Source organism: Callithrix jacchus, chromosome 12, assembly GCF_049354715.1.
Source record: "Callithrix jacchus isolate 240 chromosome 12, calJac240_pri, whole genome shotgun sequence".
Classification (NCBI taxonomy): domain Eukaryota; kingdom Metazoa; phylum Chordata; class Mammalia; order Primates; family Cebidae; genus Callithrix; species Callithrix jacchus.
Window position 1 is genome coordinate 27,702,260 of NC_133513.1, and position 13,314 is coordinate 27,715,573.

At 45.8% G+C, this 13,314-nt stretch overlaps 1 long non-coding RNA gene across 3 annotated transcripts in view; it reads right to left on the reverse strand.

Annotated features, from left to right (window-relative positions):
* Positions 1-259: 259 nt before the first annotated feature.
* LOC118146222 (uncharacterized) overlaps positions 260-13,314 on the reverse strand; it is an 86,833-nt gene continuing 73,778 nt past the window's right edge. For all 3 annotated transcript variants that reach the window (XR_013524751.1, XR_013524752.1, XR_013524750.1), the window contains one exon: positions 260-1,360. This is a non-coding gene — a long non-coding RNA (uncharacterized LOC118146222). The remainder of the gene's footprint in view (positions 1,361-13,314) is intronic.

The following is a 13,314-nucleotide window of genomic DNA, read 5'->3' on the forward strand; positions in this document are numbered from 1 at the left end:
TATATGATCCAGACATCTAACTTCTGGGTATATATCTAAAGGCTGTGAAATTAGTATGTCGAAGAAATATCTGCACCTCATGTTTACTGCAGCTCTATTCAAGTAGCCAAGATATGGAACAACCTAATGTCCATAAGTAAATGAATGGAGAATATGATTCAGCCATAAAAAGAAAGGAAATCCTGCCCTTTGCGACAACATGGAGGAACTTAGAGGAAATTATGGAAAGTGAAATAAACTAGACACAGAAAGACAAATAATGTACGATCTCATTTATATGTGGAATATTAAAAAGTTGAATTCATGGAAGTAGAGAGTAGAAGAGTAGTTACCGGGCACATGGGAAATGTTGGTCACAGGGCACAAACATTCAGTTATAACATGAACAAATTCTGGAGATCTGGTGCACAACATGGGTGATGATGGATTGTTAACTAATTCGATCGTGGTCATCATTAGACAATGCATATGTCTATCAAATCATCAGCCATGCATCTTAAACATATACAATCTTTTGTTTTGTCGAGTAGATACTAAACAAATAAACAAGAAAACTCCAATCTAGGCAACTGCTGAATTGGACTTGGAATCGAGTTTTATAAACTTCAGTCTTTCACACTCTGTCATCAACGTCTTGTGCCATGTTCTGGTACCACCTATACTGCTATTAACTTAATAGTCTTCTTTAAAAAGAGCCAATTTAGAAAAATAAATTTATTTAAAAGGAAACTTTACTTTGCCACCCTACATGGAAAATTGGTATCATTTTCCATAAATAGGAGGTAATCATAAAAATGAATATGATGGGAACACGCCGCTGTTTTCTAAGTTTAGGAGGATATTCTCTTTTCTCTTGAAGGCTCTGAATCTGAGGCCAGTGCTTTACTTATTGATAAAAATTAGCAGTGTTAGGGTTTTAGGGATGTGTTAAAGACATATTATCACCAACTTGAGACTTTCTCATAATTACAAGGCTTTTGAGATCATTGATCTGGGAAGAATTTTCTCATTATGCAACTCAATCTTATCTAACACTCTTATTTATTTTCACCAAAAATTATCTTATTTACCATCGAAAATCGTGTATTATTGGGGGGTCTGTGTCTGTACTACAGAAAATTGGTGCTCTCAAAATGTCCACGGCCTTCTCGAAGTTTCTCAGCTTCCGTTGCAGATGGCTGAATCGTGTGATTTGTTCTAGGAATTGGCTGGTGAGTGCTGCTGTTGGGCTGTGACAGTGAAGTGCCCTGTCACTGCTGGGCTGTGGCAGTGACGTGCTGGTGGCCTTTTTCCATCTCCCCTTTGCATTCCATAGTCCTCTTTGGATGCCAGATATCATAGCCACAGGGACACGCAGCCTCTGCAAGAGTAAGAAATACATTTACTGAGATCTCGGGTTAATTTGCGACTGCAGCATAGCCCAGCGCTGTCCAGTCTTTTGGCCTCCCTGAGCCACCGTGGAAGAACTGTCTTGGGCCACACATAAAATACAATAACACTAATGATTACTGATGAGCTTTAAAAAAAGTGGGGGGGGGCATGCATGAATGTCCTAATGCTTCATGAAAGTTTTCGAATTTGTGTTGGGCTGCATTCAAAGTCATTCTGGGTCGCATGCGGTCTGCAGACAGCAGGTTGGACAAGCTCGGCTTAGGCTATTCTGACTGTCGTGGACATGTGGCCCCACTTGGAAATATTATCTTTGAAAAACTTTTTGTTTTATTGAGATGGGAGTCTCACTCTCTTATCCAGGCTGGAGCGCAGTGCTGTGATCTCCACTCACTGTAACCTCTGTCCCTGGAGCTCGAGCAAACCTCCTGCCTCAGCCTCCCAAGTAGCCGGGATTACAGGGGCTCACCACCACACCTGCCTAATTGTTGTATTTTTAGTAGAGACTGGGTTTTGCCATCTTGGCCAGGCTGGTCTCAAACTCCTGACCCCAAGTGATTTGCCCGCCTTGGCCTCCCTAAATGCTGGGATTACAGGCGTGAGCCACCATGCCCAGCCTATCTTTGTAAAACGTTTGATCGAGGCCGGGCGCGGTGGCTCAAGCCTGTAATCCCAGCACTTTGGGAGGCCGAGGCGGGTGGATCACAAGGTCAAGATATCGAGACCATACTGGTCAACATGGTGAAACCCCGTCTCTACTAAAAATACAAAAAATTAGCTGGGCATGGTGGTGCGTGCCTGTAATCCCAGCTACTCGGGAGGCTGAGGCAGGAGAATCGCCTGAACCCAGGAGGCGGAGGTTGCGGTGAGCCGAGATCGCGCCATTGCACTCCAGCCTGGGTAACAAGAGCGAAACTCCCTCTCAAAAAAAAAGTTTGATCAATATTGGAACTTCTCAGTTGGGCTCCTTATTCCCTTTCTCCTCCTCTCCTCCCTTACTGTCTCCTATTCTTCCTACTCTTCATTCTCCTCCCCTCCCCATGCATTCAGCTAACCCCCTATCTCTGATTACCCAACATCCCTCTGGGCTCTGTCTGCAGACTCATAGCCTATAAAGCTTGAAAGGGGCCTCCATGTTATTTTAGTCAGGCGAACTCCACAGGTAGGAGTTACTTCTCCACACCTCTGATAATATCATTTGCATACCTGCAGGAACGGAAAACTCACTTCCTTTCAAGGTAGCCCTTTCCATCACAGGGCAGCTCCATAGAAGAGACCCTTTTCCTTGTGATTAATAGGACAATATTTCTACCCCCAGCCATTTCTACTTTTCCTCATGCAGAGTTCTGCAGAATTGCTGTCCCTGACTCCAGACAGCTCTTCAGAGGCCAGGAAGAAGTCTCAAGCTTGTTCTCGGGCTTGTTCAAGTCACAAGGAACACACACCCAACGGAGGATTCCGGCAATGTACCATGTGGCAGAAATGTCAGCCCACAACTCAGGTGTATGGGAAATATCACTCCTTATTCATTCACTTCATGCCATGGTTGGGATGTGTGTCTCCTCCAAATCTCATGTTGAAATGTGATTGCCAATGTTAAAGGTGGTGCCTGCTGGGAAATGGGGGCAGATCCCTCATGAATGTCTTGGTGCCCTCCTGAGTGAGTCCTCGTTCTATTCATGTGAGATCTGGTTCTTAAAAAGAACCTGGGAAAGATGATGACCAGAGGTTGCAAAGGGTAGTGGGAGGTGCAGGGAGGTAGGTGGTGGTGGGGAGGAATGGGGAGGGCTAATGAGTACAAAATGATTAGCAAGAATGAATATGGGCCAGGTGCAGTGACTCATGCCTATAATCCCAGCACTTTGGGAGGCTGAGGTGGACAAATCACCTGAAGTCAAGAGTTTGAGACCAGCCTTGCCAACATGGTAAAACCCCATCTCCACTAAAAATATGGGTGTGGTGGCACGCGTCTGTAGTCCCAACTACTCAGGAGGCTGAGACAGGAGAATTGCTTGAACCTGGGAGGGGCAGGGAATCAAGATGGTGCCACTGCACTCCAACCTGGGCAACAGAGCAAGACTCTGTTTCAGAAGAAAGAGAGAGAGAGAGAGAGAGAGAAGGAAGGAAAGAAAAAAAGAAATGAAAGAAAGAGAAGGAAGGGAGGGAAAGAAAGAAAGAGAAAGAGAGAGAAAGAAAGAAAGAAAAGGAAGGAAGGGAGGGAGGGAAAGAAAGGAAGATGAAAGAAAGAGAGAAAAGAACACTAATACATGCTATGACATGAATGAACCTTGAAAACATTATTCTAATTAAGAGAAGCAAGTCTCAAAGAACCATATAGGATTCCATTCATATGAAATGTCCAAGATAGGCAAATCTACAGATGCAGAACATAGATTAGTGGTTGTCTAGGGCTGGGGGAGTGGGGTGTGGGAGAGTGTGGGGTGATGGCTAAGGGATGAATATGTTATTGGGGTAGTGAAAATGTTTTTAAATTGATGGTGATGATCGACGCATAACTGTGTAACTATATGAAGAGCAAATGAAATGTGAGAAAATAGCTTACATTCCTTACACTTACAAAATGGGGATCAGAGAACGGAGACAGGTGAAGACGGAGAGGTCAGCAGAGCAAAGCTGAGAATGGTTAGGTTAACAAAGGTGGATCGGGAGCCCACCCATGGAAGCAGCATCAGGGCAGGGGAGTCTGTCTGAACAGGGACAGGGTCACTGTGCATCGGCCTTCACGTTCCCTCACCAAGGCACCCTACAGAAGGGCAAACGGGGGCTCAATTTACCCAGGCTCTGGTTACGAAGCCCGGGCCAGCACAGCTGATCCTGGCCCCAGGCTGCTTTTTCTAACTCACACCAAGGCCCTGTTGGGGCTCATGACCCTGCAGCCAAGCTGACTCAGTCCTGCTCTAACAAAGCTTTGAGACCACGTTCCTCCCACGTCTGGGTCCATGAGTTTCTGAGAGGGCTGATCCCAGCCCTGGTCCAAGAGTAAACATGACCCAGGACCAGCCAATCAGAGTGCTCCGTCCCCTTGCACACAGGGATTGGTTTACAGACAAACATGTGACCTAAAATGACCCAATAAGATTCTCTCTCCCAAGAATTTGAATCCTGAATGAAGTGACCCAATGCTGGAAAGTGACTGCAGCTATTTCATCATGATGGTGAAGCTGTGAGCAGAGTGCTGCCAGGCTCTACCTCCCAGTCCCCCATCCAGCTGTGGCAGTTCAGCGGTGCCTCCAACAGGCTGATTCACCCCACACCCCTGCCATGAAGCCTGTGTTTTCTGCCTGCGCGGCTCTCTCTCTCACTCGCAACCAGACTGGACCCTGCCAGTGCTGTATGATCTGGCAAGTGGTCTCCCCAGCCAAAGCACCCGCTGAGCCCAGCCTCGGGAAGGTTCCTCTGCGCACTCTGCAAGGTCTTTGTCTCTATGTGCTTCTCGGTACATACAAAGTCAATAACAACTTTTTCTAGGTAACTCTATCAACTGGCCAGGAAACCCTTCCCGGGCTTCCTCTCCAGCTTCTTAAGGTTAATCTGACCCCAAAGGAGAGGCAGTGGGTGCCAGGACACTAGTGGACTCTGGGACTTTGGGCAGAGTGTCACCCCTCACAGGCCCTCAGTTTCCAAATTAGAAAAATGAGAGGGTCAGAGTGGACCCAACAGTTCCCATTTACAGAGACAGAGAGGGTTGGGATGGCAGTATGGTTAGGAATGTGGAGGCTGCCTGCTTAGAATTCCAGCTCTGCCCCTAACTGCCCCTCTCTCTGCCTCAGCTTCCTCCTCCATAAATTAGGACCAGAAATAGGACCCACCTCCTTGGGTTGTTCAGAGGATCAAATGATGTAACGTCTGTGAAGTGCTTAGAGCACTCACTGGCAGGTGGAAAAGCTCACCGAATGTGAGCTATTAATAACATGACATTACATTATATAAGAATTGCACATTCATCATCTCTTTTACATATCACGGAGATCTGGGAAGTCAATTCTATCATCGCTATTTTATATACGAGAGAGAAGCTTGGAGATATTAAGTGACTTATCCAAGGCCACAGAGGCAGGAAAGGGAGGACTCTGGATCCATACCCAGCATTGCCTGACTCAAATAAGCCTGTGATTTTGACTGTTATGCCCTTTCTGCTCTGACGTTCTCAGCCACTGTTTCCCAATGGGCTACCCCTATCAGGACACAAGATGACATTAAGTCATATGTGAATCATTTGTTTTATACTCTTATTCATTTATTTTCATGTTTATCTTCTGTTCATGGCAAGTGAATGCAGGCTTTCCATGTACTCAAATGTACTTAAGTAAAAAAGAAAGTCACTTAGCCTGGCACAGTGGCACACTCCTGTAGTCTCAGCTTCTAGGGAGGCTGAGGAAAGAGGATGGCTTGAGCCCAGGAGTTTGAGTTCAGCCTGGGCAACACAGCAAGACCCCATCTCTTTATTAAAAAAATAAATAAAACAGTTCTTTTATCAAAAAAGAAGGGTGGTAGATGTTAGTCCAAGCTGCACCATTTTGTAAGCCCACCCACCATTCCGCAGACCTTGGTCAAAGTGAAACATTCCACGAGGATTCAGGCCATGAGAAACAGACTGCCTCTTATCATATTCTGCTGGGAGAAAGTTCAAGGAACACGACATTCTGCTGGAACAAGGGCCAGAACCACCTCATCCTGGGAACACATTATCAACATTTTCCCAGGCAGCAGGCCACGCCCCCACATTCCAGACTCCTCCCACACAGGCCTATAATTGCCCCAGCCTGTAAGCAGGGCACTGACATTAAGCTGGACTCCCACCTCTGCAGGTTTATGCTAGATATAAATGCCTACATTTGCTGAAATGCTTGCTTGCTCGCTCGCTCTCTCTCTCTCTCCCTCCCTCCCTCCCTTTTTTCTCTCTCTCTCTGCATCTTTCTTTAATCCTCATCTTCCCTTCAAAACCTACCAAGAAGATTATAAATCATTCTACTATAAAGACACATGCACATGTATGTTTATTGCAGCATTATTTACAATAGCAAAGACTTGGAACCAACCCAAATGCCCGTCAATGACAGACTGGATAAAGAAAATGTGGCACATATACACCATGGAATACTATGCAGCCACAAAAAAGGATGAATTCATGTCCTTTGCAGGGACATGGGTGAAGCTAGAAACTATCATCCTCAGCAAACTAACACAAAAACAGAAAATGAAACACTGCATGTTCTCACTCATAACTGGGAGTTGAACAATGAGGACACATGGACACAGGGAGGGGAACATCACACACCAGGACCTGTCAGGGGATGGGGAGCAAGGAGAGGGAGAGCATTAGGACAAATACCTAATGCATGAGGGGCTTAAAACCTAGATGACAGGTTGATAGGTGCAGCAAACCACCATGGCATGTGTATACCTATGTAACAGGCCTGCGCGTTCTGCACATGCATCCCAGAACTTAAAGTAAAATAAATAAAATATATTTTTAAAAACCTAACAGCAGACACTGTCATTATTGGAAAACACTGCTGCTCTTCCCTGGGAGAGGAGTATACATTTCTGCCCCATTGACATCAGGCATGGCCACATGACTCGCTCCAACCAATGTAGCCAGTGAAGTGTGAGCAGATGTTTTAAGAACAGGCACATAGTGTACCATATTCTGTCTTCACTCTTCTGACAACATCCCAGCTAGAGGCTACATTCCTTCTAGGAATGACAACATTCCTTCAGCCTGGGCCCTGGAGTGAAGACGACATGCAGGAAAGCCACAACCAACCCACAATGACCACATAGCATAGGAAAGAAACTAACTTTTCTTTGTGAGGCACTGAGATCTGGGGACCATTTGTTACTGCAGCATAACCCAGCCTATCCTGACTGATACAAAGACTAAATAAATAAAAATATAGGGGGTGCCAAGAAGTGGTGAAAATAATAAAGACAAAACATTAGTGAACAATGGGAGTTTGTGACTCCGGATCCACAAATGGGAGTTTCCATTCTCCTGTGCTCACAGCAGCTGTTCTGCAGCCTTCATGACCTTCCCCTGCCAGCGATGGGCACCTCTGGTCTCACCTGGGGTAGAAGGAAGCAGGATCTCACAGGGCAAGTTACCCGGATGCCTGTCTATGTTCATCATCATGAGGACAGTGGATTCACTGGGTCTTTTGTCCTCAAGTCCTGCTGGAGTCTATGGTGGGGAATGGTGCAAAGCAGATTCACTGTTCACAGGTATCAGTCCCAGGGAAGGACTCTAAACACTTTGCCCACTGCACCTCAGGCTGTGCCAGCTTCTATCTCTTGCATGAACCCAGTGAGTGGAACCCTTCCCCACAAGTTACAAGAAGCAGGTTTATTACTTACAGAGGCAGCAGAAGCCTAAAACCACTCCCAAAGGGCTCAGGAAAGCTGCCCAGGAAGTATGGAGTCTTGTCTGCACTTGCCCACTGGCACCACAGCTGAGGGACTCTGACAAGCAGCCTGCCCTGGGTTTTGTACCCCAGTTGTCCCAGGACTTACTGGGCTAAAGCATGGTAGTGTCAGAGGCTTGTGACCCAGAGAAACTCCATCCTGAATAGGGGCTAGGTAGAAGGAGGCTGAGACCTACTGGACTGCATTCCCAGATAGTTAAGGCATTCTAAGTCACAGAGATAGGAGGTCGGGACAAAATACAGGTCATAAAGACTTTGCTGATAAGAGGTTGCAGACAAGAAGTTAGTCAAATCCCACCAAAACTAAGATGGTAATAAGCACGACCTCTGGGTGTCCTCACTGCTGCACTCCCTCCAGCACCATGACAGTTTACAAATCCCATTGGGTCCCACATCCAATAGGGCCTTCTGGATGGTCCAAAAAGGGGAGGCATGAATAATCCACCCCGTTTAGCATATCGTCAAGAAATAACCACAAAAATGGGCACCCAGCAGCCCTCGGGCTGCTCTGTCTATGGAATGGCCATTCTTTATTCCTTTATGTTCCTAATAAACTTGTTTTCACTTTACGGAATCGCCCTGAATTCTTTCCTGCTTGAGATCCCAGAACCCCCTCTTGGGGTGTGGATCTGGATCCCTTTCCTGTAATGGTAGGAAGTTTTGTTCTGGAGGGACTGACACAGAGCCTAGGCAGTTTCTCCTTCCCCCAGATGTTGCATTTCCAGCATATTCTGCAGTTACTCTTGAAAACTACAAGCAAGAAAGCATGGAGAACTGGGTCCACCTAAGACTACCCAGAGAACTGTCCTGCAGATAGTCCTGATCTCAGAGCTTCCAAGGCAGCAGCCGTCTCAGCCCATCCGGGAGTTTGTCTTTGCTTCCTCTGTGCCCATCTTCAAGGAGCTGCAGGATGACAGGGTGAGTGTCCTGGAATACCCAAACAGCTTTTCTGGAACGGTGAATGAGACTCCCATGAAAGGGAAGAAGGCTCCAGCGGGCAGTTAGTTATACCACGGAAAGACAAAGGGTGTCAGAGCCAGACAGGCCTGAATGTGCAATCCTGGCTCTGCCACTTCCTAGCTGTGTGGCCTCAGGTAATTTCAGTTCTTTTGTCTACAAAGTTTGGAGACTAAGGCCTTCCTGACAAGTGCAATTAGTACATAAAATAAGAACGGTTCATGGAATACCACCCAGCCATAAAAGGAATGAGATCATGTCGTTTGCAGAGATATGGATGAAGCTGGAAGCCATCATCGCAAACACTACATGTTCTCACTCATAAGTGGGAGTTGAACAATGCAAACACATGGACACAGGACAGGGAACAATACACACCAGGGCCTGTCGAGGGTGGGGCTTGAGGGGAGGGATGCATTACAACAAATACCTAAAGCATGCAGGGCTTAAAACCGAGATGGCAGGTTGATGGGTGCAACAAACCACCATGGCACATGTATACCTGTGTAACAAACCTGCACGTCCTGCACATGTAGCCCAGAACTTGAAGTAAATTTTTAAAAATTTGTTTTTAATGAGAATGGCTCAAGATGTAACTGAAGCTTAATTCCTGTGTTCATCATGCCTTTAAACTTCACTCAGTAAGACGTATCTTCTCCTGCCTTGGTTGGAAACTTCCCCCAGACCCCCGAGACTCTTTGCCCTTGACTGCCCAATGACACCAGCACTAGAAATGTCAGCCCCACAAGAGCAGACATCTGTGTTTCGTTTGACAATGTAACCCAGCATCTAGAGGAGTGGTACGCAGTAAAGACTTATTGAAAGATTAAAATAGAGTCTCAATTCAATAAATAGTGTGTCTAGACCAAAGTATGAACGCAACGCTGAACTCAACTTAGCCATCAATCTTGCAGTTTCCCCAGATCCACTCTGTGTTTGACTGGCAGCTAGCATGGGAAGGTGGGTGTGACTGGCTTCTCTCTTCCTTCAATCTGTCTGCTGCGATTGGGAAACTAAGACCTCTCCCTTCTGGGGCTGGTACATGGGGAGAAAAGAGGGCAAAGTGATAGGAATTGCACTGACATGAACTCATGCTGTGCACTCTGGCTTTGTCTCCCTAGACCTGGCAGATGATGCATACTGATCCTCGCATGGAGGAACTGTCAGCATTTTGGAGTTTCCTGCTAGAAACAGTTCCATCTGAAATCTGGGTGCATCTCTATTACAAGTGGTCTTTCCTTGGCCCTATGCATTCGCCTCCACATTCCAGAAGGCCCTATTGGATGGGTCCCACAATGACCCCACGTCAGCTCCCCTCCCCTAGCTAGTCTATGGGAAACAGCCATACATGCCTTGCCTTGACAGTCTCTACAGGTGCAAACTGAAGCCAACAGAGTTTTCCTGGTACCACTGGCTGCTTTTCCCTTTGCAAGGAGGGAAGTGACTCAAGCACCGGTGTTCCATGTCTCCCAACTGCATGCGCAGGAAACACGTTTCAAGCTCATCTGGGAGAAAAGCCTCTAAGAGTTGATAGTGCTCACCGAATACCTATGTGCTATTCTGTATCTCAGTCTCTGCTGCATTTGGATAGAGGCCATGAAACAAGTTCTGGCCAGTGAAGTCAATGGCAGGGCCGTGTATCTCTTCTGGACACAGGTGCTTAAGAGCCAGCTATTTCCATCCTCCATCTCTTCTCCCTTAAAGGCAATGAGCTCCAGACAGCGCCACTGTAAGAGGAGGAAGACAACCTGAACTGCACCAGACTTCAACTTGAGCTTGAAATAAATTGTTATTGGATTAAGCTACTGAGATTTCTGAGTTTATTTGTTACTGCAGCAAAGCCTGCCCTATCCTGACTAATATATAGCATGTCTTCTGCACACCCATCCCTAGATTTGAGATAAAGAGAGCAAGTACCCTTTATTCCTTAAAGTAGGGAGAAGTTAAGGCTTGCAAGAGTGCTTTCTGTACAAATATCTTCTTTACAAATTATTATCCTCTTCATTCTCAATTCTTTCGTATTTCTGAAGCAAGCAAAAGGGTGTTGAGAACTGTGGAACATAAGTCCAACTATTTCATTTGAAAATCTGCATAGCCAGGTGCAGTGGCTCATGTCTGTAATCTCGGCACTTTGAGAGGCTGAGGAGGACAGATCACTTGAAGTCAGGAGTTCAAGACCAGCCTGGTCAACGTGGTGAAACCTCATCTCTACTAAAAATACAAAAATTAGCCAGGTGTGGGGATGGGCGCCTGTAATCCCAGCTACTCAGGAGGCTGAGGCACGAGAATTGCTTGAGCAGGGGATGGAGGCTTCAGTGAGCTGAGATCATGCCACTGCACTACAGCCTGGGTGACAGAAAAAGACTCCATCTCAAAAAAAAAAAAAAAAAAAAGCCGCATACAGGGATTTGGCACCTCACTCAAAATTTGCCTTCTATCTTATCTTCATGCCTAAGTGAAACTTCAATTTTAACATCCTATTACACAAGACCCTTGTGCAAATAACAAGATTGAATAGTATTAATTACCATTCCATGCATTTAGTTGTGCTGGGCAAATATCATTCATTATTATATTTAATTCTCACAGCAACTCTCAGAGTCAAGTCACTTTTGTTATGGTCCCCATTTCACAGATGAAGAAACTGAGGTCAGAGAGGTAAATGACTTGCCCAAAGGTACATACTAGGAACCAGAAGAACAGGGGCTTCAACCCAAGTCAGGCTGATGCCAATACCCCTGCTGGTAAACATATGAACCTCCCTGCCATGAGCTTCTTCAGTAACAAGGTCAGGAGACTGAAGTTCCTTGTCATCACCTGTCTGCCTGCTGGTCAGCAGTGGTAATGACAATACCAGTATTTGTACCCAGGTCCCTGTCACCAAAGCCGGTGACTATATGACCTCCATGTTTGTCAGGCACCCAGTAGGTACTAGGTACATAATAACACCAGCTCCTCCTTCCATCTGCAGGGAGTAACATAGTTAATTAACCTAACGACTTTCCTTTCAAGAGTCCTAATCTCTTTGGCAGATCCAGCAGATATATCCAAGGCTTAAGATTTACACCTCTCCACACCTCACCTCATTCCCATGACCATCCCTTAAGAAGTCCCCTCTGTTTCACCCCTCACTTCCCTTTGAAAGATCTATTCCTGTTCTCTCTCCCACCAAGACACTGTCCAACACCGCTGTCCTCCCTGGGCAATTGCTCTAGATGCCTTATTTACGGCAAACTCATTTGTCCCTAACACAGATGTAAGATGTAATTCCCCAAGAATTCAAATGCAATTTAAAGTTATTTTCCAATATCTAATTCGCCTTTTTATTTATTTAGGGGCAGTATTTCAGCAGGAGCCTCCCACCAGCGCCAGCATTTGTTTACAGCGTCAGGCCCAGCATCGGCAGGAAATCACACGCCCCAGACACAGACGCTACCGATTAAAAAAGTAATTACAACATCGAACACAGCCTTAAATAAAAGCAAAAATGCAGGAGACAAGAGGGGAAGCAAAAACATAAATCGGAAACAATGCCGTTTTCCCCAGACGTTTTGTAATATTTGCAGCCTGCCTGGTACTGGCTCCCCGCCCTGGCTGTGCCAGACACAAGCAAAGCATCCAGTGAGGAGGGGTGGGTGGCTCTGCTCTGAAAAGAGGTAGAAAGAAGTGCCTCATCCTCAGAGATCATCTGTGTGCCTGTTTGCCTGTCTATCTTTTGTTTAACATCTTGTTCTGCTGAGAACCCACTTATACTGATCCTCAGGTGATGAATTATATACTGCATTATGGCCAATGACCAAAACCCAACACAACTCACACTGACTTAACTAGAAAATGAATATGTTCTGGTTCACAAAAGACCATCTGTAGTTCTAGCTTCAGGCACAGTTGGATCCAGGGGCACAACATCATGTAGAATTTCTCAGTGTCTTATCACTTGGCTCTCCTTTCCACAAAGTTGACTTCATTTTCAATCAGGTTTTCTCTACCTGGTGGCTAAGATAGAAACCCTAGCAGCTTTAAGCTTACATCCCATAAGCTTAGTGCTCCCCCAAAGAAAGGGAATGCTTCTTTTCCCACCATTCTAGCAAAATATCAAGTCAGCCTTTCATTGGCCCCACTTTGGGTCATGTGCTGATCTGTGAACCAATGGTTGTAGCCAGGGAGTTTCAGTCCTTTGATTGGCCAGGCCTGGGTTAGATTCCCACGTCTTGAGAACAAAGGTAGGACCAGTCCCACCCAAACTGAGACTGAGAGTGAGGGAGAGATGATTCGTGAAAAGAAAATTGAGGTTTCCATGAGAGCTGAAGGAGCAATGAGACACTGGGTGAGTAAATATAACTTAAATTTACTCAGTTCCTAACTGGTATCCATCTCTGTACAAAACATCACAAAAATAAGGTCCAGACTCTCAAGCATGTAAATAAACAATTATAAAATGATAAATCATCAGTTCTCTGATGCAGAGGACCCAGATTCCCCCTGAGGCATCAGATAAGCCTTTACTGAGCTGTAAGTCAGATGC